This window comes from Halichoerus grypus, chromosome 10 (assembly GCF_964656455.1).
Source record: "Halichoerus grypus chromosome 10, mHalGry1.hap1.1, whole genome shotgun sequence".
Lineage (NCBI taxonomy): Eukaryota > Metazoa > Chordata > Mammalia > Carnivora > Phocidae > Halichoerus > Halichoerus grypus.
The window spans coordinates 70,457,197-70,483,330 of NC_135721.1; the positions used below are offsets into that span (position 1 = coordinate 70,457,197).

General features: G+C 41.3%; 1 long non-coding RNA gene across 3 annotated transcripts in view; it reads left to right on the forward strand.

Annotated features, from left to right (window-relative positions):
* The window catches only part of LOC144379361 (uncharacterized), a 215,243-nt gene that overhangs the window by 62,243 nt on the left and 126,866 nt on the right, over positions 1–26,134 (forward strand). The window lies entirely within an intron of this gene.

Here is a 26,134-nt window from a genome sequence, read left to right on the forward strand (position 1 = left end):
AAGCATAAAAATCACATAGTGATTTTTAGATTTTTAAAATGGATCCACATTTTTAACTGCAGACAGCTGCTTTTGGTTAGACAATTTTCAGCTAGAACACGAAACACTATAAGGCAGGACATTTGACTTTTTTTTTTCTCCAATTCTTGTTCATGCATCTAATCTACAATTTCTTGACCACATAAAATTGGTACAGTCTGTACACTTGGGTTAGTTATCTAGTGGTTTAGAAAAAAAAAGAGAAGTGTGAATTCAGAAAAACAGCTGCTCCTAAATGGAATGATATCAGACAGTCTCAAAATAAGCTTGGTCCAAGATAGCTTATTCTCCTCTGAATTGGTTGGTGCTTCTTGAAACTTCCTCACTTTGCAATGATTATATTAAATCACCTCTCTATTTCTGTAAGATTAGGCTATCAGTGGTTTTTAAACCTATTTGTAGAAATCACGCCTCTTCTTCAAATGGAATCTTATGTGGAACATGAATATGTAAATCAGGTAAGGAAGAAAAACCGGGGAGGGTTGAAATGGGATCCCAGAGGCACATCAGCTGGGCTCCAGTTTGGGCCTGGAGAGGAGGCTGCGGATGCCCTCTGCAGACTCCTCACGTCAGACCATCTCTAAGGTCCCTTGCAAGTTGAAAATCCTATGAACCAATGGCTCTGTTGGGTATGTGTTGGTTATCTTATTGCCATGAAAACCAGTTGTATTCAACAAGGGGAAAATAACAGTAACTGTCTTTCTCTGGGAACATCTGGTCTGGAAATTAAAACATTTTAGTTCTAATCCCAGCTCTGCCACTATTTAGGTCTGTTACCTTGGATGCTGTTTGCCCATCTATGAAATGAGGATAAAACATTCCCTACCTACTTTATTTTTAAATACATTTTCTTGTGGGGTAGAAAATTCCCTTTGACAAAAATAAAATTAGAACAACTGTAAAGTTTTGACTTCAGGAAGATGTATGACAAAAGGCATGGATGTTGACTTTTCATTTCAAAGTCATAAACAGTAACTGCCTCTGTTAATAATTATAATAAAATTAAAAGTTTGAAATAGAAGTTCTATGAGTGCCTGGGTATAGGGGCAGGTATTCATTTTCATTTTTGCATAGTTATAAAATTTTTTCCAGGAGAAAATGGAACAATTCCTTCGTTTTAAAAAAACAAACCTGGTTTTTACAGGGTTGATATGTTTTATCAAACTAATACATGATGCTTATTAAAATACATAAACAAAAAATAAATTCCACTATTTGAACCTATCACAAATGACATTTGTCGAAGATCTTTCAAGGCATTCAATATGCAACTAAGATATAGACAAAAAAATAGGTAGGTAGATAAATATAAGTTGAGTGACAAAGAGATCAGTAGACAAAAATGGAAATCATACTCTACATGCTATTTTAAAACAAAAAATAACTGTATACTTTCATTTAGTGAAAGTAAAGGAAATTGAAGTGAAACTGTACAAATTGCTGAACTTTAGATAAATGTTTCTTCACTATGAAAGTTATTATTATTTACTTGAGAGAGAGAGAGAAAGAGAGAGAGTGAGATCATGGGGGCGAGTGAGGGGGAATTGTGGGAAGAGGCAGAGGGAGAAAGAGAGAGAGAAACCCAAGCAGACTCCCCATTGAGCATGGAGCCTGATGCAGGGCTTGATCTCATGACCCTGAGATCATGACCTGAACCAAAATCAAGAGTCAGATACTTAACCAACTGAGCCATCCAGGCGCCCCCCTAATTCTTTTCGAAAACTTACAAAAAACACTAAGACGTCAGAATCATTATGTAAAAGGTTTTTTTAAAATTCCATTTTAGACTGTATCTGTGCATCCCACGTGATGCAAGAGAAGAAGATCAGCATGTTCACTCTTCTACCATACTTTTGATTTTTGTGTTATCATTTACTTTCTGTCTGGTAGTCATAGTTTGCACAGTTATTTAATATTAGTTTTATATTTAAGTGAATTAAAATTTCATCATTAATTCTTTTACAATGGCTTCCATATTCCCTGTTCATATATTTTGATTTAATTTTTGTTGGCTGTGTTTTATCATCTAATTTTCTTCCCAAGGTTGAGAAGTCCTGTCCCTTTTCTTTATATCTGAAGGACAGCTGCCTGGCATGATCATTTAGCATAAAGTTTGGCTAAATATAAAGAATCTTTCTCCCCTAACACATTTACATGAGAGATTTTAACACAGAAGTTTATTGATTTTTCACATAATAGGAGTCCAGAACAGGCATGATGTCTACATGAATTCGTCACGAACCTGCAGTCTTTCCAGCTCACTGTTCTACCATTTCTTAAAGAATGGTCCTTGTCCTCATGGATATTTTGTCTTTAAATATCATTTCTATCACATCTCTATTTTCCAAGAGTTGAATCTCCTTTGTATACTTCTCTATATCATTTTTATATTTTTGTTCTTTTATTCTTTTTCTCTAGCCTGTTCCTCATGTCTTGACATGCTTTAATCATATTTTATCCCTACTTTTCATTGTTTCTAACATAGCATTCACTTCAGAGATGTTTTTATTTTCTCTTTACTTCTTTCTCTACCAATCTGCTTTTATCTTCTAATTTATTTTTTTAAACCCTAGTAATATTCTTTGAGATATATTTTTAGAGCAATCAGTTATGTTTAATACATTTTGTTTTTATGATAATTTATGTATTTGTTTATTTGATTAGTTATTTTTATGGGTTTATTTTTTTAAAGATTTATTTATTTATTTGAGAGAGAGAGACAGCATGAGTTGGGGGAGGGAGGAAAGAAGGAGAGGGAGAGAAGCCTGGTGTGGAGTTCTATCTCACAAACCTGAGATCATGACCTGAGCTGAAATCAAGAGTCAGATGCTTAAACAACTGAGGCCACCCGGGTACCTCTGATTAGTTATTTTTAAACATAATAAACCCCTGAAAATCCAACATGAAAACTAGCTCCTTGACAATAATATATATCTAACTATATGTTTTCCTCATTGCATCCCAATGCCTTCTGCATCCAAAGTAAGCATCATCTTGAATCCTGTGTTTATCATTCCTGTGATTTCTTTTTATATTGTGTTACTGTATCAATATGTATTACTTAAAACCATCAACAAAACAAAAGACAACCTACTGAATGGGAGGGAATGTTTGCAAATGGTATCACTGATAAGGGGTTAATATACAAAATATATAAAGAATTCACACTGCTCAGTATAAAAAAAAAACAAATAATCTTATTTAAAAAAATGGGCAGTGGAACTGAATAGACATTTCACCAAAAAGACATACAGACGGCCAATAGACACATGAAAAGATGCTCAGCATCACTAATCATCAGGGAACTGCAAATCCAAACCACAGTGAGATATCATCTCACACCTGTCAGAATGGCTAATATCAAAAAGGCAAGAAATAACAAGTGTTGGCAAGGATGTGGAGAAAAGGGAAACCTTGTGCACTGTTGGTGGGAATGCAAACAGGTGCAGCCTCTGCGAAAATAGTATGGAGTTTCCTAGAAAAATTAAAAATAGAACTACCATACAATCCAGCAATTCCACTTCTGGGTATTTATATAAAGAAAACAAAAACACTAATTTGAAAAGACATATGAACCTGCATGTTCAATGTAGCATTATTTATAAAAGTCAACATGTAGAAACAACCTAAGTGTTTATCCATAGGTGAATGGATAAAAAAGATGTGGTATACACACACACACACACACACACACACACACACACAATGGAATATTACTCAGCCATAAGTAAAAACAAAATCTTGTCATTTGCAACAACATGGATGGACCTAGAGGGTATTAGGCTAAGTGAAATAAGTTGGGCAGAGAAAGACAAATACTGTATGATTTCATTTACATGTGGGATCTAAAAAACAAAATAAATGGGCAAACAAAACAAAACAGAAACAGACTCTTAGATACAGAGTCTGGTAGTTGCCAGAGGGGAGAAGGATGGGTGGAATAGGGAAAAGAGATTAAAAGGTGCAAACTTCCAGTCATAAAGTAAGTAAGACATACAGATGCAATGTACAGCACAGGGAATATAATTAATAATATTGTAACAACTTTGTATGGTGACAGATGGTAGCTAGATTTACTGTGGTGGACACTTTGTAATATATATATAAATGTTGAATCACTGTATTATACACCTGAAACAATAATATTTTCTGTCAACTAGACTTCAGTTAAAAAACAAAAACAATACACACACCAAACATGTGTTCCTTAGTAGGATTATACATGTGATTATATGTATTATATATGTACACACATATAATTACGTTTATTCTTTATGTTGTTTTTGACTTTATTTTTTTTTTTAAGATTTCATTTATTTATTTGAGAGATAGAATGAGATAGAGAGAGGGAGCATGAGAAGGGGGAGGGTCAGAGGGAGAAGCAGACTCCCCGCCGAGCAGGGAGCCCAATGCGGGACTCGATCCCGGGACTCCAGGATCATGACCTGAGCCGAAGGCAGTGGCTTAACCAACTGAGCCACCCAGGCGCCCTTGTTTTTGACTTTATTAATACAATGCCATGCTGAATATAAGAGACTTACTTTTTAATTTATATTGCTATTGTTTATCTATATCAGAGTGTGTTCATCTGTTTTGGCTACCATATAATATTCCATGGCATGAATATATTACAATTTATTTATCTACTTTCCTGTTTATGGGCATTTTAATTATTTATAGGTTATTGTTTTGTGAACAATATTTCAATAAACATTCTTCCACATGTATTTTATCATATAGATCCAAGAGTTTCTTGGGATTAATGCCTAGGAGTGAAATTGTTGAGTTATAGAGTATGTCTAAAATAGAATTCATTATGTTATCCTCTAAACCAGCCTCCTCTGTACCTCCCTATTTCCGTTTAGTAACATCCCAATCACCAGCAACTTTGACTTCCCAGTCCTCCTTTGTTCCCTGTATCCAACTGATTGCCAAACCTAGAAAGCTCTTGCCTTCCCATGATATTTCTCATCTCTCCTGTTCAAGCCTCATTAATTCTCTCCTTTACTCCCTATTCCTAAACATCATGGTCAATCAATTCCGATCACATCATTTCCTTGTTCTATTCTTCAGTGGCTCCCTATTGTCTAAGAGATTAAGTGGACCCATAATCCTGCAAAGTCCTCCACAATAAGACTTCAGTCTACCTTTTCAGCCTTAATGTTTCTCTTTTGGTAGCAGAGAATGTTTGAGTTGCAAGGGATCTTAGAGATGATCTGGTCTGACCCACTTACATACAGATGAGGAAACAGAGGCCCGGGGAGGAAAAAGGCTTTTATCAAGGTCATATATGTGATCCATTTGAACAATCTTATGGTTATTGCAGGCACTGCAGGAAGAAGGCAAAGAGAGGCTTGCGATCGTCCATCTTGAGTTAAGGACAGTGGAGTGGAATAGTTGTAGATAGGGAGAAAGCGTGATTGTACCATGTCAAGAAAATATTGTGGCTCTTGGGCTGGTAGAAAAGAACCATAAAGAATGGACCCTTGTGTTACTATGTTGAGCACAATTGTTGCACTATATTAAGATACAATTATTGTTTGAGACTGAAAGGGTGAAGCTGTGCTCTTGAAGATAGTCCATCAATAGTGTCTACACTCTATCCCCAGATAAAGACAGCAAAAATTTTTAGGTATAAGTACTTGGGTTCTTGTTTCCTATTCCTCAAATGTCTAAAGCTGAAGAGTGACATTATACAGCCCACTACTCACTCATTGATTATATGTCCTATATCCTCTCTTTGCCCGGGATAATAATAGTACCTACCTCATAAAGTTAATGTGAGGACTGAATGAGATAATCTAGGTAAAACAGTTAGCAAATGGAAAACACTCGGCAAATACTATTGATTATTATTTCACAAGCAAGACTGACAGATGCGGAGCGGGGGATGTTAGGGAGAGGGAAAAAGAGAGAAAGGTTTCAAGTTCAACCCTACTACTCAAACCTCCCATCTAGGGTCCCTCCATCTCCTCTTTGAAAGACATGCTTGTCAGGCACAATTACTATTGATGCCTTGTGGAATAGGACAGGTCTCGAGCACCTTGGGATTGAGCTAATGTTAGAATGATTCAAAATTTAGAATATATGTAAACATATAACATAATATACTATATATGTCTTTTAAATAAGTATCTATACATATGTATGTCTTTTAAATGTTTTTGTTTCTGTTTTCCTTTTGGCCTCCCTTAGTAACTAATAAAGCCTGTCCATTTGGTGCTAAGGTGACCCAAGAGAAGATCTTTTTTGTTTATTCACGATGAGTCAGAGTGCTTAAGAGGCAGCAGCAGGCTAATGGAAAAGAACTCCTTTCACCTTGAAAATAAAGATGAAAGTCATGGAGAGAGCCATCCTACTACTCTTCAGAGCTTTGCTGTCTCTCCTGGAGTGTACCCTTCCAGTGCTAAAACCTGGAATTCCAGACAAGTTCTAACCAGAAATAAGAGGTTGGCCTTTTGGAACTGGAAGAATGATTCATGATAAAAAGCAAGTTAGGGAAGGTTATGGAGAAAGATGAAAGCAAGGGTTGTCATCTTTTAACTGTCAATCAGTTAAAATTAGTAAATATTTATTGTGAGTCCACTGTGTGCGAATCTAATAGCAGATATGATCCTTGCCCTGAAAGTCAAACATCCAAAGTGAAAAGGTCAATATGTACATGAGTGGAATGGAAAAACAAGTTCAAAAAACAAGGCCTGTCATAAAACAACATACCAGATGAAGGGAACACAGAGTAGGCAGGTTCTGTAGGTGTAACACGGAGAGAGAGCTCACTGAGCTAAGTGCACTTTCATTGTGAAGAAGGAAGGACTGGTGCTAGATATTTTTAAAAATGTAAACATTGGATAGTGGAAAGGAAGAAGAAATGGCCAGAGTGGACATGAAGTATTGGGAGTATGTAAGATATTTAATAGGGGCAGTGAGAAGATCTTTCTGGCTTGGATCACGAGTTCCTTTAGGGGACTGGCCCCAAGGGAGGACTTTGAATGCCAGGGTGAGGAGCTCAGCCTTACCCTGCAGAACATGAGATATTCCTTTAAAATGTTTGAAGCAGGCAGTGAAATAATGAATAACTTTTGAGGATGGCTGGACAGTAGGGAGACGGGTTAAGACACTTTGGTAGAAAAACCTCAACATTTCAACAGTACATGAGTCTTGGGGAGACTTCTAAATGTGTCAAATGTCTAGGAAATTCAAATTTTTTTTTTTTTATGCTAACCTGCTGACTTGTGTCAGGGAGAAAGGAAAGAAAAGAGCAGGCAGAATTTTATCTAATGCAGAAGACAGTTATTTTGCTAGCATTTACTTGCATGGCTGACATTTTGGGGCCAACTGTGGCAGAGGCCACTTCCCTGGAAAAACGTGGCACACAGTTCTCAGTCCACAGATTGAATGTGGGAAGACAGACAACCTTCAAGATTGGAGACAACTAAAGCCCTCAAAGGGCTTCATGATGTTTCTTCCTCTTTTAAAATAAGTTTCTACTTCATTAAAAACAAAATCCCACTTGGCTAAAATTCTCTTTTTATACTAATATGACCAGGAAATTTCATATATAAAGAACTGGTTCCCTCTTTTTAGCTGGAAGTTTTTGTAGGCCCAACTTGTGTCAAGACTTTTTTTTTTTTTTAATTGAACACTTCACAGACAGTGGCCTCAGCTGATAAGGACACAGGCTGTTCACTCTCAGAGATCAAAGTGTTTGCAAGATTGCTAACGGTGATGGCATATGCTGGGAATGTTCTGTTACACCAAACAGACCTAAAGGGGCCAATGCTCCTGGTCATTAGAGTCAGGTGGCGGTTGGATATAGTCCAGGTTCCTGGAACTAGGGATGCTGAACTGAAAGCAAGGTGGCTCCACTGGGCAAGATTTGGGATCGAGGTGGAGGTCACTAAAACGAGGGGCATAAAGAGGACTTAGGGGCAGTACTCAGGTCTACTGGGACCTTAGTCCAGGGGTCTGTCCATCAAGCTGCGTATACATCTATTACGAGGTTTAGAGCCTTCTGCCGCTCTCTTGCCCCCTCCATGGCCACCTGTGATTGCTTGCCTGAGTGAGAAGCTTTGAGCTCACTCCCGTCCCCAACTTGCCTTGGCAAAGAGTGGTGTGGGGCAGATGTTGCTTCAGAGTCGGACTTATATCACAAGAGTCTGATTGTTTGACCTGGCATATCCTTGATCGGTTCTAACCTCTGCCAGCTGTTATCCATTAACCTACTTGTTCTCCTATTTTTCTGACATCTGATAACTAAGGCCCTATGCTTGTACCAGCTTAAGACCAGCCAGAAACTTTGCTCCATCGGTGTCCATTTAATTATGAATTAAACCTGCGTCAATATGATTACTTACTTTTCATGCGGTTGCAGGTAGTTGTGTTAACAGACCAAGTCCTTACAGGCAGCGCTCCCATCTAACTTGTGATGTGACCAGGTTAGGAGGCCCCCATGGGGTTTGATTCCCGTTGGGGTAATAGTGCAGGCCTGGAGAGCTGGGAGGTGGGAGTCAGATCCGACCAGTGGAGGGGAAGTGTCAGTGGAGAACAGATGCGGCTGCAGATGCTAGGAGCAAGTTCAGTCTAGAAAGTGTGTCCTGAGAGATTGGAAGTAGTTCATGATTGGTGGGAATAGGAGGCATCCAGAAGTTTAGACAGGTGGGCAGGCAGCTCAGGGGGGTCTGGAGCTGGTTAGCAGAGGCCCACCTGCATGACTCAGTTCAGGGGTGTGTGTTGGTGATGGCAGAGGTTGCTTTGAAAGAGAAGGCAGAGCTTTGGTTCTGAAAGAACACGTGGTCTGAACTTGTTCTCGACTGTTTCCCAACCAGAGGCTCAGTTTTTGGCTCCCTTTCAAAAGCTTCTTCAGTTCCCTCACCTTAGGGGACATTTTCCTTCTCTCAGAGGGTTCCTCTATCATCTCTGCCCTCTGCTGTCAACCCAAACCCTGGGCTCTGGTTTTGCTCCCTGTTCATTCCTTGGACTGACCATTGAGTTTTTCTCTCATCCCCGATGTCCAGATCAAGAGTAAGGAAAGAACTGTTGCCAGAACTGTGCATGTTTAGGTCAATCCTGGTTCCAGATACCCTGACCCAGTTCAGTGGCCAGTTCAGTGCAAGGCCCCTTGCACACCAGAAAGAAGAGGTTGGACACAATGGAACTCCATAGTTTACTGAGTCAGAGGTGACGTCATAGGGGTAGGGAGCTAGTTATTAGAGCTGAGGTACTGGGACAGGGTAGGCTAGATTTGAGAAACGGCGAAATTCTAGCTGTTGGAACTGGGGCAGCAAATCTCAAAGTACTTCTCAAATTTTTTCCTCCATAAGGTTAGTGCTTATCAAACGTCAGTAAGCTTCAGAACCCGTGTGTGCACACATTCTTCCTCAGTAGGTCTGGGGAAGGGATTACAGTCTAGGACTCTGTAATTTTTTTTATTTCTCTTTCGAAGAAATATTTGCTTTATATGTATTAAGCAAAAACGACACATGTATTTTCCCCTTGTCATTCACATGGTAGCATACCATACACACTGTTTTGAACCTTGGTTGTTTTTTTTTTTTTTTTTTTTTCACTTAACAATGTTTGTTTGAGAGTGTACCATACCAGTATATAAAGTCTTCTCATTCTTTTTAATGACTACGTAGTATTCCACCGTGGGAGCATATCGTAATTCATTTAACAGTACGCTGCTAATGGACACACAAGTTGCTTCTGATCCCTCCCAACTGTGAACAGCGTAGCAACAAGTACCATGTGCACATGTCATTTCCCACATAAGTGATTATATCTGGATACATTCTGGGAAGTGGAATTATTGGGCCAAATGGTAAGGGATTTTATGATTTGGGTAGATATTGCCAAATTGCCCTTCACAGAAGCTCTATTGATTTATCCTCCTATGAGCATGAGTACCATTTGTTCACAAGCTCTAGCCAACAAACTGTACTGTCAGACTTTTTTAACTTTGCCAACAGGATAGGTCAAAAAAGTATCTCATTGCTGTTTAAATTTATAATTCTTTTACCATGAGAGGAGGATGAGCCTACTTGAATATGTTTGAGAGTCATTTGTATTTGTGTGTGTGTGAAGCCTGTTTGTTTCCTTTGACAATTTTTCTACTGGATCTTTTGATCTTTATTTTACTGGTTTGCAGGAACTCTTTATCTATTAGAGAAATTAAGCCTCTGCTTGGGATATGAGCTGCAAATATTTTCCCCAGTTTGTCTTTTATCTTTTGGCTTCCCTTTTGGTGGTTTCTGCAGCATAGCTCTTAATAAAAATGTAACTGTTACTGAATTCATTAATGTTTTATGCAAGGGGCCCATAGTGACTTCTGGATTTTATGTTATACTTAGAAAGGCCTTCCCCATTCTGAGATTATGAAAAATTATCCCATATATTCTTATAGTATCTTTATGGATTTTTAAAAATATATTTAAATTTTTAATCCAGAAAGAATTTATTCTAGAAAAAGATGTAAAATTTGGTTGCAATTTATTTTTTTTTCAGATGGCTATGCAATTTCCCCAGTACCTTTTATTGAATAATCTATCCCTTGCTTTTATCATTGCCCAGATTTGAATTGCTCCTTTTATCATATTCTAGATTCCATATGGATTTGGATTTAACTCCAGACTTTCTCTTCTGTGACATGACTATATCTGTCTCTTCATGCACCAATACCACACTGTTTTAATTATACTAGCTTTATTTTTTTTAAAGATTTTATTTATTTTATTTATTTATGTGTCAGAGAGAGAGGCAGGGGCAGAGGCAGAGGGAGAAGCAGGCTCCCTGCTAAGCAGGGAGCCTAATGCAGGGCTTGATCCAAGGACCCTGGGATCATGACCTGAGCTGAAGGCAGATGCTTAACTGACTGAGCCACGCAGGCGCCCTATATTAGCTTTATAAGGTAGTTCTAACGCAGGTGATCCCTGGAGTGCACCTTGAGAAACACTGTCCTAGGGGCTAATACAGAACTAGCCCTTTGTAGAGTAGGATTATAAGTTGATTTCAACAATGAGGAGAGGAAGGCTTAACTAAAGAAGAGCATTTGGAAAAGATGAAGATTTCATAATTCAAGCTATATCCATCTGTATCACAAATTTGAGTGACTCCTACACCTTGACAGCAGCAAGAGGTATATACAGATGATGAGTCATATCTGTCTTTGTGAATGATACTGACTCTTACACAGACCAGAACTATAGTTGAGGATATGACTGTGGCAGTGGCTACGACACGTTACTGGCATGACCGATCAGTTTTGACAATTTCAGAGAGAATGTGGAGAAGAGAAGATAGACTGCTCCTTTTGAAAATCTTCCTATTTTCCTATTAACAAATATAACTTCATTTTGACTTTTTTTAATAGGAATTTTTGTCAGTTGTTAGTTTTGTTTATTTGTATGGCTCTTGAGTTAATATAAGAGTAACTTTATGTGATAAGTATTTTTTTTTTAAGATTTTATTTATTTATTTGACAGAGAGAGACACAGCGAGAGAGGGAACACAAGCAGGGGGAGTGGGAGAGGGAGAAGCAGGCCTCCCGCGGAGCAGGGAGCCCGATGCGGGGCTCATCCCAGGACCCTGGGACCATGACCTGAGCCGAAGGCAGAGGCTTAATGACTGGGCCACCCAGGTGCCCCTATGTGATAAGTATTATTTATTCAGTCTACATGCATGGATTTATAGATTCATGGGCTACTATTGCAAGGGGCCCATAGATCAGAAAGTATACTTTTATATAAGGATTGTGCACATACATAATCAATTCACTCGTTCATTCCACATGTATGAAATGAGCTCCGATTATGTTGCCAAGAACTTTGATAAGTGCTGGGGATGCAATAGGTAGCAAAACCAGAAAAGAAAAAAAAAGATGAATGCATATGAAAGAACTTGTATTAGTTTCCTAAGACTGCTATAACAAAGTATCACAGACTGGGTGGCTTTAAAAAACCAAATTTATTCTCTCATATTCTGAAGGCTAGTCCAAAACCAACCTGCCAGCAGAGACATGCTCCCTCGGAAGGCTCCAGGAAAATCCTTCCTTGCCTCTTCCTAGCTTCTAGTGGTTGTCTGCCATCCTTGGCACTCCTTGGTTTATAGCTGCATCACTCCAGTCTCTGCTTTCATCTCCACATGACTGCCTTCTCTCTGCATGCATCTATGTCTGCTCACAGCCTTCTTTTAAGGACACCAGCGCCAAAAAAAAAAAGGACACCAGTGCCCCCTCTAATCCAGTATGATCTCATCCTTACTTGGTTCTATCTGCAAAGACTCTATTTCCAAATAAGGTCACATTCAGAGTTATCAAGAGTTAGGACTTCAACGTATCTTTTTGGGGGACACAATAACACTTATCAAAATGTAAGGCAGCAATATCTATCTTAATCATCAAGTTAACCATCAAGTTACCTTAAACATCAAGTTAGCTTTCTTTTTTTAAAGATTTTATTTATTTATTTTGAGAAAGAGAGAGAGCATGAGCAGGGGCGAGGGGCAGAGGAAGAGGGAGAAGCAGACTCCCCGCTGAGCAGGGAGCCCCATGAAGGGCTCAATCCCAGGACCCCGGGATCATGACTTGAGCCAAAGGCAAATGCTTAACCTACTGAGCCACCCAGGCACCCCTCAAGTTAGCTTTAAAAACAATTTAAATCAAAACCTCAATGAGATACCACCTCACACCAGTCAGAATGGCTAAAATTAACAAGTCAGGAAATGACAGATGTTGGCGGGGATGCGGAGAAAGGGGAACCCTCCTCCACTGTTGGTGGGAATGCAAGCTGGTGCAGCCACTCTGGAAAACAGTATGGAGGTTCCTCAAAAAGTTGAAAATAGAGCTACCATATGATCCAGCAATTGCACTACTGGGTATTTACCCCAAAGATACAAAAGTAGGGACCCGAAAGGCTACGTGCACCCCGATGTTTATAGCAGCAATGTCCACAATAGCCAAACTGTGGAAAGAGCCAAGATGTCCATCAACAGATGAATGGATAAAGAAGAAGTGGTATATATATACAATGGAATATTATGCAGCCATCAAAAGGAATGAGATCTTGCCATTTGCAACGACGTGGATGGAACTGGAGGGTATTATGCTGAGCGAAATAAGTCAAACAGAGAAAGACATGTATCATATGACCTCACTGATATGAGGAATTCTTAATCTCAGGAAACAAACTGAGGGTTGCTGGAGTGGGGGGTGGGGTGGGAGGGATGGGGTGACTGGGTGATGGACACTGGGGAGGGTATGTGTTCTGGTAAGCGCTGTGAATTGTGCAAGACTGTTGAATCTCAGATCTGTACCTCTGAAACAAATAATGCAATATATGTTAAGAAAGAAAAAAAGAAGAAGAAGAATGTAGCAGGAGGGGAAGAATGAAGGGGGGGAAATCGGAGGGGGAGAAGAACCATGAGAGACAATGGACTCTGAAAAACAAACTGAGGGTTCTAGAGGGGAGGGGGTTGGGAGGATGGGTTAGCCTGGTGATGGGTATTGAGGAGGGCACGTTCTGCATGGAGCACTGGGTGTTATGCACAAACAATGAATCATGGAACACTATATCTAAAACTAATGATGTAATGTATGGGGATTAACATAACAATAAAAAAATTTAAATAAAAAAAGAAAATTCATATACAAAAAAAAAACAAAAAACAATTTAAAAACAGTTGCCTATTTAACTATTTAATTCAATCAAATGGGATTGGAGACAATGGGAATAAGACATGGTGCTGGGCAGGAGTTGTAGGATTTGGGACAGCCAGGGGAGGGAGAAGCCCTCTGGAAGGGGAACTGGAATGGGCCAACAAAACATCTCTACAGTTCCATGGAGGGCCTGTAGTCTGTCCTGGTTAAGGCAAACTACCCACTACTTTGTGGAGGAGACACTAACCTGCATTGCCTTTTCCCTTGGAAGAGGTAGTAGAAACCCAAATACACCCTCCCTGACTGCCCTATTCCACTGAGACTGCAGAAAAATAAGGTACTCGGCTTCTCCCCCTTCCTGCCCTTGGGCACCTTGGCCTCGGCCAGCCTGCCTTAATGTGAGATCGGTTTCAGGCCAGGAACATGATTCTCAAAACATATTTCTCTGTCTTTGGTGTCCTACCAGGCTGTCCCTTTTCCAGAGCCAATATTTTCATAAAGATGGCAAAGTGACTGTGGTTAGGATTCCATTTTATTGTATTTATTAGCATTATTTTTAAAAAGTGTAGTAACAGATTCAGAATCAAGAGCTCTAGGAGGAACCTATATTTTCCTACTGGTGACATGAAGAGCCATAACAGAAGTTCTATCTGGCAGTAGATGTAAAAACAATTTTAGTTGCTACATAGAGAGCTAGCCCTCAGTTAACAAGTAAATTTGTTTTCATTTGCCTTCAGCTGCACACAACTGGTTTCTTCCCTCACCTCTACTGAGGGGCTCAATGTCCCCCTCCTGTGTTCCCCCTTCAGGCTGTAAAAACCCACTCTCAAAAAGCATTTGATAATCTCACACAGTTGTGTTAATGGCTGATATATGGCAAAAGGAAGTTTGGAGAATGTGGATGAAAGCACATTTGAGTAGGAATCCAAGGCCTGGCTTATTTAGATTCTATTGTACCCTAGTTTTGAGGGGACACACTCCCAGACTTTTGGAGGCAGGAATGCCTGGGTTTTGCATCCCAGCTCCATCACTTATTAGCTGTATGATCAAAGACACTTAGTTAATGTAGGTGCTCCTAAATGTCCTTTTCTTGAAAGTGGATATTGTAATACTTACTTCACCAGATTATTTGTCAGGTAACACAGTACTTGACATACAGAAAGACCCTGAAAGGATAATCGTGGTTTTTGCTAATAGAAGAGGACTCAGGATGTTATACTCTTTAAGAGAGAATGCCTTTGCCTTTTTGCCCAGCCAATTGGTGAGCTTTTGCTTCTTCTAACAAACATGAAGTGGCGTTGTGGTTCTGATGAGCAGAGACAGCCTTCCATAGAACTAGCTCATAGCAAGCTTGCCTCTAGGCAAATTTAGGAAGGCAGAGATACCCTGGGAGAAACACAGGATGTGTCCCCTCTGGAATACTTTGCCAACCCCCAGCCAGGGAGCAGGCTCCATCTCTGACCAATTGCCACACTGCTGCTCTTCCAGGGCCCTCACCTATGCTTCAAGAGCCTTAGCCTTATGCAAGAGGCAGAGAGAAACATGGAAACAGAAAAGAGACAAGCAAACCACCTGGACTGTAATTTTCTTGTTTCTTCTCTCTTATCAGGTTCTCTCTTATCTCTGAAGATTCCATGTTTTCAAGGATTAAGTTAGTCCCTTGGAAGTTGCTAGTCCCCATCTTCCAACCAGTCTCTCCCATGGGTCACTGGTATGCAATCATAACTATTTTTCAAGGTTATATGGTCATCCTTTTTTTTTTTTTTTTTTAAAGATTTTATTTATTTATTTGAGAGAGAGAGAATGAGAGAGAGCACATGAGAGGGGGGAGGGTCAGAGGGAGAAGCAGACTCCCCGCCGAGCAGGGAGCCCGATGCGGGACTCGATCCAGGGACTCCAGGATCATGACCTGAGCCGAAGGCAGTCACTTAACCAACTGAGCCACCCAGGCGCCCCTATATGGTCATCCTTTATTAGACTGGAGTCCCCCAAGAAAGAGGACTATGTATCTCATTCATTCATTCATTCATTTGTTCATTCATTTATATATCATTCATCACTGTAAGATTAATAATAATCGTCAATATTGATTAAGCTCTTTCTATGTGCCAGATAACTTGCTAAGATTTTCCCATATCATCTAATTTAATTATCCCAACAACTCTGTGATGTAGGTACTATTTATATTTCAATTTTTTTTAAAGATGTATTTATTTATTTGAGGGAGAGAGAGAGAGAGCAGGAGGAGGAGCAGAGGGAGAGAGAATCCTCAAGCAGGCTCCCCACTGGGCACGGAGCCCAATGCAGGGCTTGATCCCAGGACCCTGAGATCATGACCTGAGCTGAAACCAAGAGTTGGATACTCGACTGACTGAACCACCCAGGCACCCCTATATCTCATTTTTTTAAATGAGGAAATTAGGTACAGAGATGTTACCTGCCCAGTCACATGGCTAGCAAGTAAGGGAATCTGGTTTCTACATTTTGCCCAAGTCGGTGCTAAGGAGATACTGAGTAGTATAAAAGGCACACAAATGATAGTTCTTGTCCTCTAGGAACTTAAAACTTAGATGGGTACATAAGACAAAACAAGCAGCCAGATATGACAGAATATGACTACTAAATATTTAAATAAATCTAACTGGACAAAGGAAATTAGTGTGGGCTAGACCATTAAAATTAGAGCTCCTAAGCTCTAAGAGATGAAATCAAGGCTTCTGCAAAGGTACAGGATTCAGAACTCTAAATGGTGGGGGAGGGGAGGAGGGAAGGCGGGACGTGTATGGGTGGGGGCAGGTAGAGAAAGGAGGCCATGCCTACCGCCAGAACAGAGTGCTGGGAGATTCAGCCCAGGGTGATTGGGTGGGCCTGGAGTGTTTGGGAAAGAAGTTTAGAGCGTTCTCTCAAACAGGACATGTAAAACTGCTCAACCTTTCTTAAGAAGAGTGTGGTACAATCAAAACTGTGCCTTAAGAGGATTAAGAAGTGTCAAGGAGGAGAATAGGAATCCAGAAAGCTAGTTAGGACATTTCTTGAGCAGTCTAGGAATGAAATAAAATTCTGAACTAAATTAATGACAGTATAAATCACCAGGAAGAAAGAGAGTGAGAATGAGCAATTTCAAAGGAAGAGCTGATTGAACTTTGTGATTGATTAGTTATGAGTGATAAGGAAGAAAATGGAATTTAAAAATGACTTGTAGGGTTTGAACTGATGAGACAGGGAAATGGTAGTAATAAAACCGTAAAGTTAGGGAAGGAAGATGTTTATAGTTGTAGACATTTTAAATATAAGTACTGCAGATATCTGGATGAATGTTCAGTTGGAGCAGGAAATGTGTGATGAGAGCATGGGAGAGGAATTAGGATTGTTAAAGTAAAGTTGCTATTACCTGAGGAATAAACATGCCAGGGCCAGCATGTGGATGGACCGAGGCTGCTTTTTAAGACAATTGTTTTCAAGACAATTCCCCATAAGTATCTTGCGTTTCTGCACATCTTGTGAGTGAGGTACTGACTACCCATTCATTCAAAATATCTTTTCAAGGATGTTTGTATAACAAATAGCCTCGGAAGACAGACGTGGTGCCTCCATCTAAAGAAAAAGCCACACATGCTTACTGTCCAGTATAATAAAGATACTGTCTCCCTATAGAGCAAAGAGCAGGCGTGTTTACTGCCCAGTATAAAAGATTTGGTTTCCCTAAGTTCCTCTATTGTAACACAGCCCACAGCTTATGCAGGCATCCATTTGGGCCCATCTGCATTGCTCCCATGGGACTCGGGCGCAATGGAAACCGATGTCAGTGAGCTGAAGTTCATGCTGCTTGCTGTGCTGTGAGTGGTACAGTCCTTGGTCTCCGGCCCGGAGTCTTCTGCCAGCAGCCATGAAACGGTGTCAAGGTAATTTGTTAGCTTACCAACTTGGTAAAATCTTAGACCTCTTCACAGTTCTTTAAAGTTAGATGAGGAGGTCTTACAGAAGGGACAACCAGACAGAGTTCTGGGTCTCGGGTGACACTGATCAAAGGTGAAAAGTACTGAGAGCAGAAAACCTTAGGCAGATAAATATTGGAGCAGTATACTCAAGAGCTCAGTCATGATGCTTGGCGAGCCCATAGTCCCCTTCTAAGAGAAACTATCTATGCTCTGCTGCTGAGGAAAGGCTCCTGGAAGTGATATTCTTCATTATATCTCCTTATATATCACCTTACATCAATCTTATTGTCCCATAAAATCCCTGCTATAGACTGAATGTTTGTGCCCCCCTCGACTTCGTATGTTGAAATCCTAACCCCCAACGGTATTAGGAAGGTGATTAGGGGAGGTAATTAGGTCATGAGGGTAGAGTCCTCATGAATGGGATTAGTGTCCTTATAAAAAAGACCCCAGAGAGCTCCGTCACCACTTCTGCCATGTGGGGACACAGTGGTTCCAATGAACCAGGAAGTGGGCTCTCACCAGAACTCATCCATGTTGGTAACTTGATCTCAGACTTCCAGCCTCCAGAACTGTGAGAAATAAACTTCTATTGTTTATAAAAGCCACCCAGTCTATGGTAGTTTATTCTAGCAGCCCGAACTGACTAAGACAATCCCTTTGGTTAAAACTTCTCCCACTGGGTTACCTTATAGGTACAGTCTAGCCCCCTGCTTTCGGACTAACTGTCCCCCTGTTGTCCAAACAGCATGGCCAGAGAGGTCACAATGTATCTTGAGCCCCTCACCTCAGGGTGAGAGTAGGAAGAAATGGGGACTGAGCAAGAATTGGCCAGAGGAATTGGGCCTGGCTGTAGGAGGGTGCCCTATACAATCTGGGTGGGGATCGGGGGTCTGAAAAGCTCAGGCTTCATTCTAGGTGAATAGTAGAGATCTTGAAGTAGGAAGTGCAGACAGTACACAGCCACGTAGGCTGAGCTACTGTGGTCCTTAGAAGGTAGGCACAGCTAGACCCTGGGAATACAGAAACGCAAGATACATAGCTATTGTGGTCCTTAGAAGGTAGGCACAGCTAGACCCTCACCCGGGTATTCCCAGCACAAAAGCAGGTTATTGTGTGGTGTTATTATAAGTGGAGAGGAGTGGATTCAGTTCAAGTCAGTTGGTTCAACACTTATTAAATGTTTACTATCTGCTAGGGACTGTGCGATCTACTGGGGAAATGAGAGTATCTCAAGGATACACAAATAAATATTATAGAGCATAAGACATGCAATAATAAAGACACATGCCAGGTATAGAGAAGAAGAATGAGTCATTGATTTGGGGGGAACAGAAGGAGGTAGGGAGCCAGAGGAGGATCACTGAGGAGCAGACTCCTGTGTGGCATTTCAAAGGATAAACAAAATGAATAGGAGTTTTCCTAGGAGTATGGGTGTTTGGAATACATGTCTCCAAAGTTTGGCGGAATGGGAAGGACACAGCAGGAATGAAGCAGGTGACAGAGCCATGGCAAAGTGTTCCAGGATTCAGGGTCAGACTCTGAGCCCAGGACAGAACTAATCTATTAATAAAGGAAACTGAGGGGCACCTGGCTGGCTCAGTTGATGGAGCATGTGACTCTTGATCTCAGGGTCATGAGTTCAAGCCCCACATTGGGTGTAGAGCCTACTTAAAATTAAAAAGTTAAGAAAAAAAGGAAACTGAGGCAGAACCTAGGCATATGACAAGGCAGGACAGAGGCAAGGAATAAGTAGGCATCAGTGAGCCTGACAATGCCAAGGCTGACCATGGGTGTGTGGGTGACAAGACTTCTGATCCTGTGACTAATTCAAGACCTTCTTGGGTGGAAACACCGATTTTGAAAGCATCTGCTTTCTGCTCTGTGTGGGCTCAGGCACAGGAAAACCAGGCCTTCTGGGGTGATTCTCCGCAGTGACTTGCAGAGTGAGGCTGGGTCAATTCCTTCTTCACAAATTCTGCCATGCTCAGACTCTTGGCTCTCTGGGTTATGAAAATACCTTCCCAACTGGTTTCTCAGCTGTCTGACACAGGCTCCTCCAATCTGTCTTCCCAGACAGCCCTAGGGGTGTTTTCCTAAATAGCAGATCTGATGATGTCACTTTCCTGCTTCAGATCCTGTAGTAGCTGCCCACTGTTGGCCCCTGCTCTTGATGGGGCCTTCACAGTGTGGCCCTGCCAGGGCAAATGTTCTGAGAAGATAATGAAGCTGAAATGTCTAGGCTCCCCACCTTCAGGTCCTGGGAGGCCCCTATGAGTGTGTTTATACGGCCATTTTATATTCAGTTTTGTAAAGAGTGTCCTCCAAGCTCCAGGCCGCACAGAACCTAACTGTACCCCATGGGCCCTATCCATCTCCCCAACCTCTTCTGATGGCAATGTGATCTCTCTCTCTCTCACTCCCAACAGCCCGAGGGTCTCTGGACACACAGTCTGAAACATTCCCCACCAAGCTGTCTGTGCTTTAGCACCCTGATGAGACATCTCTCTCCTGAGGAAAGGCCACCCTCATCCCTCCCCCCACCCCCTTATCACCAAAAGTTCACAGCCTCTTCCTCCAGGCTTCCCTGCACCATGGGGATACTGCTACATTCCTGCATACGTCATGCCACCTGGCAGCTATCTGCCCCATGGAACTGAGACCTGCCCTCACCCGGGTATTCCCGGCACAAAAGCAGCACCTGGATGAAGAGGAGTGTCTCAGATCAGCCTTGATGAACGGACCTGAAATGAAATGCCACCATTGCTGCCTCTTATAATTCATATTAGTCACCATTTATGGTGGACATACTAAGTGTCATGGAATAAGTAAGGCATTTAAAATGCATTATCTGTGGGGCGCCTGGGTGATTTCGGCTCAGGTCATGATCTCAGGGTTGTGAGATCGAGACCTGTGTCAGGCTCCGTGCTGGGCATGGAGCCTGCTTGAGATTTTCTCTCTCTGCCTTTGCCCTTCCCCCACCCTCCCTCTCTCCCCCCTAAAAATATATATTTTTATATATATAAATTATATATATATATTATATTTAAATTTATGTTACATATAGGAATATAAATTTATATATGTATAAATATATATATATATTTTTAAAAATTTTATTTATTTATTTGACAGAGAGAGACACAGCGAGAGAGGGAACACAAGCAGGGGGAGTGGGAGAGGGAGAAGCAGGCTTCCCGCCGAGCAGGGAGCCCGATGCGGGGCTCGATCCCAGGACCCTGGGACCATGACCTGAGCCGAAGGCAGATGCTTAACGACTGAGCCACCCAGGCGCCACTATAAATATATTTTTATATATGTATTTTGTATGTTGTATTTTTGTATTTTATATGTATATGTAAAGTACATATATACATATAAAATACATTATCTATTATTCTCACAATAACTGAAGGTTGACCAAAGAGAAGATACTAGGCTGACCCCTATGAAATTGACAATATTTAGCCATCTTTGGTGTATACAAACAGCAATTTCCTATGGTTCAACCTAAGAGATTTAAACCCAGTCATCTGACTCTAGGGTCAGTATTCCTTCCTATAGAGAGGAAGAGCCATCCTGACTGGTTAAGATAAAGAGGAGAGCGCTGAGAGCCACATCGCAGGGTAAACTCTGACAGCTCACTATTCAATGTGTAGGGAGATGTGCATGTGACAATTCTTTTTATTTCTATGTTTTTTGTAGTCCATATTTTAACCACAGTCAAAACAAAAGATTTGTTTATCTTCTTCCTCTTCAATTAAAAATACCCCAAAGGGAAGGACTCTATTCTTTTTGGAAGGAGGAAGGGAAAAAAAAAGAGGAAAAGAGAATGGATAGCATAGTTTTCTCTATTAAGATTTTTAATAACAGCTCCTTGCTAGTCTTATAAATAGGAGAGCTCCCCTTTATTTATTTTACAAGATCATATTTTAAGTAACAGCAGCTTTCACATGACACTCCTTGCATAATGATTTTAAGAAGAGGAAATTGTGTTTATGTTTAAGATAGCACTTAATTGCCAGGAACATAAGTAAAAAACCCAAGGCAGCATTACTATTGAAGCCTGAGAGAAAATAGAAAGCTTCTAGTTCCATTACTGCAGTGCAAGGCAAAGTCATAATTAATATAATTTATAAAAAAGTTGTTATCAAAGGGGGTATGTCACCAAGCCCCACCAGCCCAAATTGTTGATCTAATTTAGTTAATAACTGCTTTGCCGTAACAACTCCTATTACAGGCAGAAAAAAATTGATAAACTCACATGAGCCATACCACAGATCCTTCATCAACTCGGCAAAGGCATTTTGCACATTGCCTGAGGAAGGATTTCAAATTGATTGTCTAGAGCAGAATGGGAGAGAACAAGAACCTAAAATGGAAATCTGCAATTACAGCTCAGAATATCTTTAAGGAAGGTGAACCATTTCAAAGTACAGGTCAGCTACACCAGATAACAAATGAGAATGGCGAAAGACTTCTGACCACTGGCACCCTTCACAGTTCACAGAATGACTTTCATTTTTCCCTGGTCCCTTTCTCACTTCTCTTCCATCCCACCCCTAATGGCCATCTAGACGGGGGACTGTTCATTTCATCCTCAGATGAATACATCTAGTAAACCTTCCATAAATAGAATCACTTCCAGATCTTTCTCCCACCTGGTCACAGGAATGTTTTCCTATCAATCAGCCCCCAAACAGCTCTGAGCAAGACCGAGTTAGGCAGCTGCTGCCCCTGCCTTCACACTAATCTGGAGCTCCGGGACCACAGGTTTGGTCCTGTGAGGAAGGTTTACTCTTTCTCCTTTGCTGCCATCCTTTATCCTTTCTTCTTCCTCCTACTCCTTTACAGACTCCCAGTCCCAAGCAAAGTTTCATCTGGAGCAGAAGGGAAAATCTTGGTTCACAAAACGTAAACTCTGAAAACCGGAAGCAATGGGCACAAAAGATTTGGTAGCTAGTGAGTGACGTATGAGTGAGGATAGCTAGATCCAAGATAGTCAATGATTTGCTTAAGGTCTCCAGGACATGCATCTTCCAGGAAGCCTGAGTGGTGAGACCTTGTGGTATAATGGACTGAGTCCTGCACTGGAAGATGTGGGTTCTAATCCCCTCTCTGTTACTAAGTAGCTAAGTGGCCTTCAACAGGCCACATTGTTTCTTGAAACTTCTATTTCCTCACCAGTAAGATGCCTGGGTCAGACAAGATCAATAATTCTCGATCTTTCTTCTCTCAGTGACACGATACATTCCTGCAACAACTCCTTGATGATATCTCAGAATTTGAGATTATTCCTATGGGATAGAGCTGTGTTTCTTAGCATTGTGTAAACCTATGCCATCTTTTGAAGACCACAACAATATAAAGAGAGATGATCTAAGATCCTTCCAGCTTTAACATTTTCCAATTCCTGGCAGAAAAGATGGATTTAATTTAATTTGTGTGTTTGTGTACCTGGGTGTATCTCAGCCTGCCTCCTAGAAAGTATCAAAAAATTTGCTGAATAGGATTGAATTAGGTGGCTTAAATGTCATTCCCTCGTCTGGGTCAGGGAAGATCGCCCTCTTTTCTTTCCCCCCTCTTCACTGCCTTTTGTCTCCCTTCATCTCCCATCCCTTCCACAGTCCAAGAGTGCTTGGGCAGTGGAACAGGTGGAGTTTGGCATAGAACCTATAGTCATCACTTTAATCCCTAGCCCATGACACACATCAAAGCTCCAGGAGATTTGGGCTTTACTTAGTGAGAGAACCAAATGTCAGTTTTCCTTTCCCTTTTCAGCAAGTAGCAAACAAGAATGTCCTGCAGGGGGCCAAAGCCAGATAGACTTACATGGAGCACACTGGAGTCTTTTTGTTCCTGTCCTGCCTATATTTTGGAAGCTCCAGCGGGAATGTGGCCTGAATTTAAACACTCGGGGCCATGACCATTAACAGTGAGCACTTTTGTAGATTCATGCAGCTTCTCCTGCCTTTCCTCTGCCATTGCCTTGAATGATCTGTTGTTTGTGGACAATTCACTTGTTGTACTCCAGAGAGCAGGCTGATCCTGGCTCTCCCATTGTCTCTTATATGGGCAAACAAAAGCAGTCTTCTTAGGCCAGAGCACCAAGCTGATAAAAGACTGATTAAGGCCTCTTTTGTGGTGAAATTTAATAGGTCTGGGTTGGGCATTATATTTGATTAACCCCAACCAGTCATTACATGGCATTATATATACAGTACAGTCAAGCCAACAGCTCTCGGCCGGGTGGAGCCTGTCTCTGAACTCCTGACTAGTGCTACGATACCGTAGCCAGAGCTGGTCATCAGCAAAACGGAAGTCAATAAACTTTGTCTCTGGGGCCTGCAATTTTCCCTTTCACACTGTCTTTCCTTCTCCACCCAGCCTTTATGTTCACTCTTCCCAGGCAAATTAGTAGGTTCTTTCTGACAGGCAGGAAGACATCTGATAAACTCTTTGACACAGAGTGTTTTAATGGGTTACCTTTTCCAAGAGCAGCTGCAGTTCAAAAGAGGAGCTTGAACTGGGAGTCACAGAATTTGAAGGGATGAAGCTCTTAGGGTGGTTCAGAGGATGCCTGGTTCCTCAGCCCAGACTCTTTCTTCTTCCCGTAATTGGGCCAGGTGGCTTCTCCTAGCAGGCTCCCCAGCACCAACTCTGGCCTTAGCCTGGAGAAATGAAAGTACCTCTGGTTTGACCCTCAAGCCTCCCCTCCTGCCTGTCCCACCTTTTAAATTTGCTTTTGTTTTTCCTACCTTCTTTAGGATTACCTGATTTTTTTTTTTTTAAGGATTACGTGATTTTTTAACCCATTGGTGTTTCTTCAGCTACTTTTCAGTTAAATGCATCTTCTTCGGGATGAGAATTCACCTGGTTTTGGAATGAAGATATTTTCTGGCTTATTACTACATAAAGAAGGTCAATGGATTAGGCTTTCCTTGGGTGCAAATAGCTGAATCTCTGATAATCTGGCACATGGTTTACTCATTTATTCTTTTTCTGTTAAAACTATGAATTTATGGGGCACCTGGGTGGCTCAGTCAGTTGGGCATCTGGCTCTTAATTTCGGCTCAGGTCAAGATCTCAGGGTTGTGAGATGGAGCTCTGCATTGCACTCCAGGCTCAGCAAGGAGGGCTTGAGATACTTTCCCTCTGCCCCTCCCCCCACTCCCCCAAACTCGCACTTTCTCTCTCTAAAATAAATAATTTTTTTAAAAGATTTTATTTATTTGACACAGAGAGAGAGCGCACGCACACACAAGCAGGGGGAGCAGGAGACAGAGGGAGAAGCAGGTTCCCTGCTGAGCAGGGAGCCCAATGTGGGGCTTGATTTCAGGACCCTGGAATCATGACCTGAGCTGAAGGCAAACACCTGACTGAGCCACCCAGGCACCCCTAAAATAAATAACCTTTAAATAAGCATATCTATGAACTTGTAATGAAAATAACAGCATGAATATCAACTATTCTTTAATTTTGAACATTTACAAAACAAAAGAAAATAAACATAGGAAAAGTTCAAAGAAATAGTCCAACTGGACCAATCCTTTAAGAAACACAAAATCTTGCCAGTCGTATCAGCTAGATCTCTTTGGATTACAAATGATAGAAGATCCAACCCAAACTGACTGAGGCAAAATAAGAAAGCTTTGACTGGTGACTGAAAATTCTGCTTAATGCTGCCACTGGAGATGCATCAGTGTAGGGGCTTAATATGTCACCAGGACTCGGGTTTCTCTCTTACTCTATCTCTTGAGTCAGCACTCCTCCAGGTTGGCTTCACTTTAAAACATAATGTCCTGGGCGCCTGGGTGGCTCAGTCGTTGGGTGTCTGCCTTCGGCTCAGGTCATGATCCCAGGATCCTGGGATCGAGTCCCACATCGGGCTCCCTGCTCTCCAGGAAGCCTGCTTCTCCCTCTCCCACTCCCCCTGCTTGTGTTCCTGCTCTCGCTCTCTCTCTCTCTGTCAAATAAATAAATAAAATCTTTAAAAAAAAAAAAAACATACTGTCCTTTTATAGTCAAAGGAGGGCCAAAGCAACTCTAGATCACACATTCTCTCAGATTTAAGTCCCACCTAAGAGAGCTAGATTTTGTTTCCCGAAAGTCCTGGCAAAGCCTTGTTTTTTTCTCATGGGCTCTGATTAGGTCATGTGACCACACCAGGAAGCCAATAGGATACACTTACCGGTTTGACCTCTGACGTTGAGAGGGGTTAGGGGGAGGCCCCCAAGTGCATGGATCAAGAATGCGGAAGCATAGATACCTAAGACTACAAATAGGATTGGGGTAAATGGATGCCAAATAGCAGCATCCACTGAAATCACTACTTCATTTTACTCTGCTTTCCTTTACAAGGATTAGAAGAGAGCAGCACTCCGTATTTTTTCTTAGGGTCGAAAGATTCCCAGGTGTCAAGTGTTCTCTGAATCAGGCATTGGCTTCTGAGCTATCAAGCTTTGATATGAAAAGTCTTTGCAGAGTTGACTTTTACTTCAGGGCT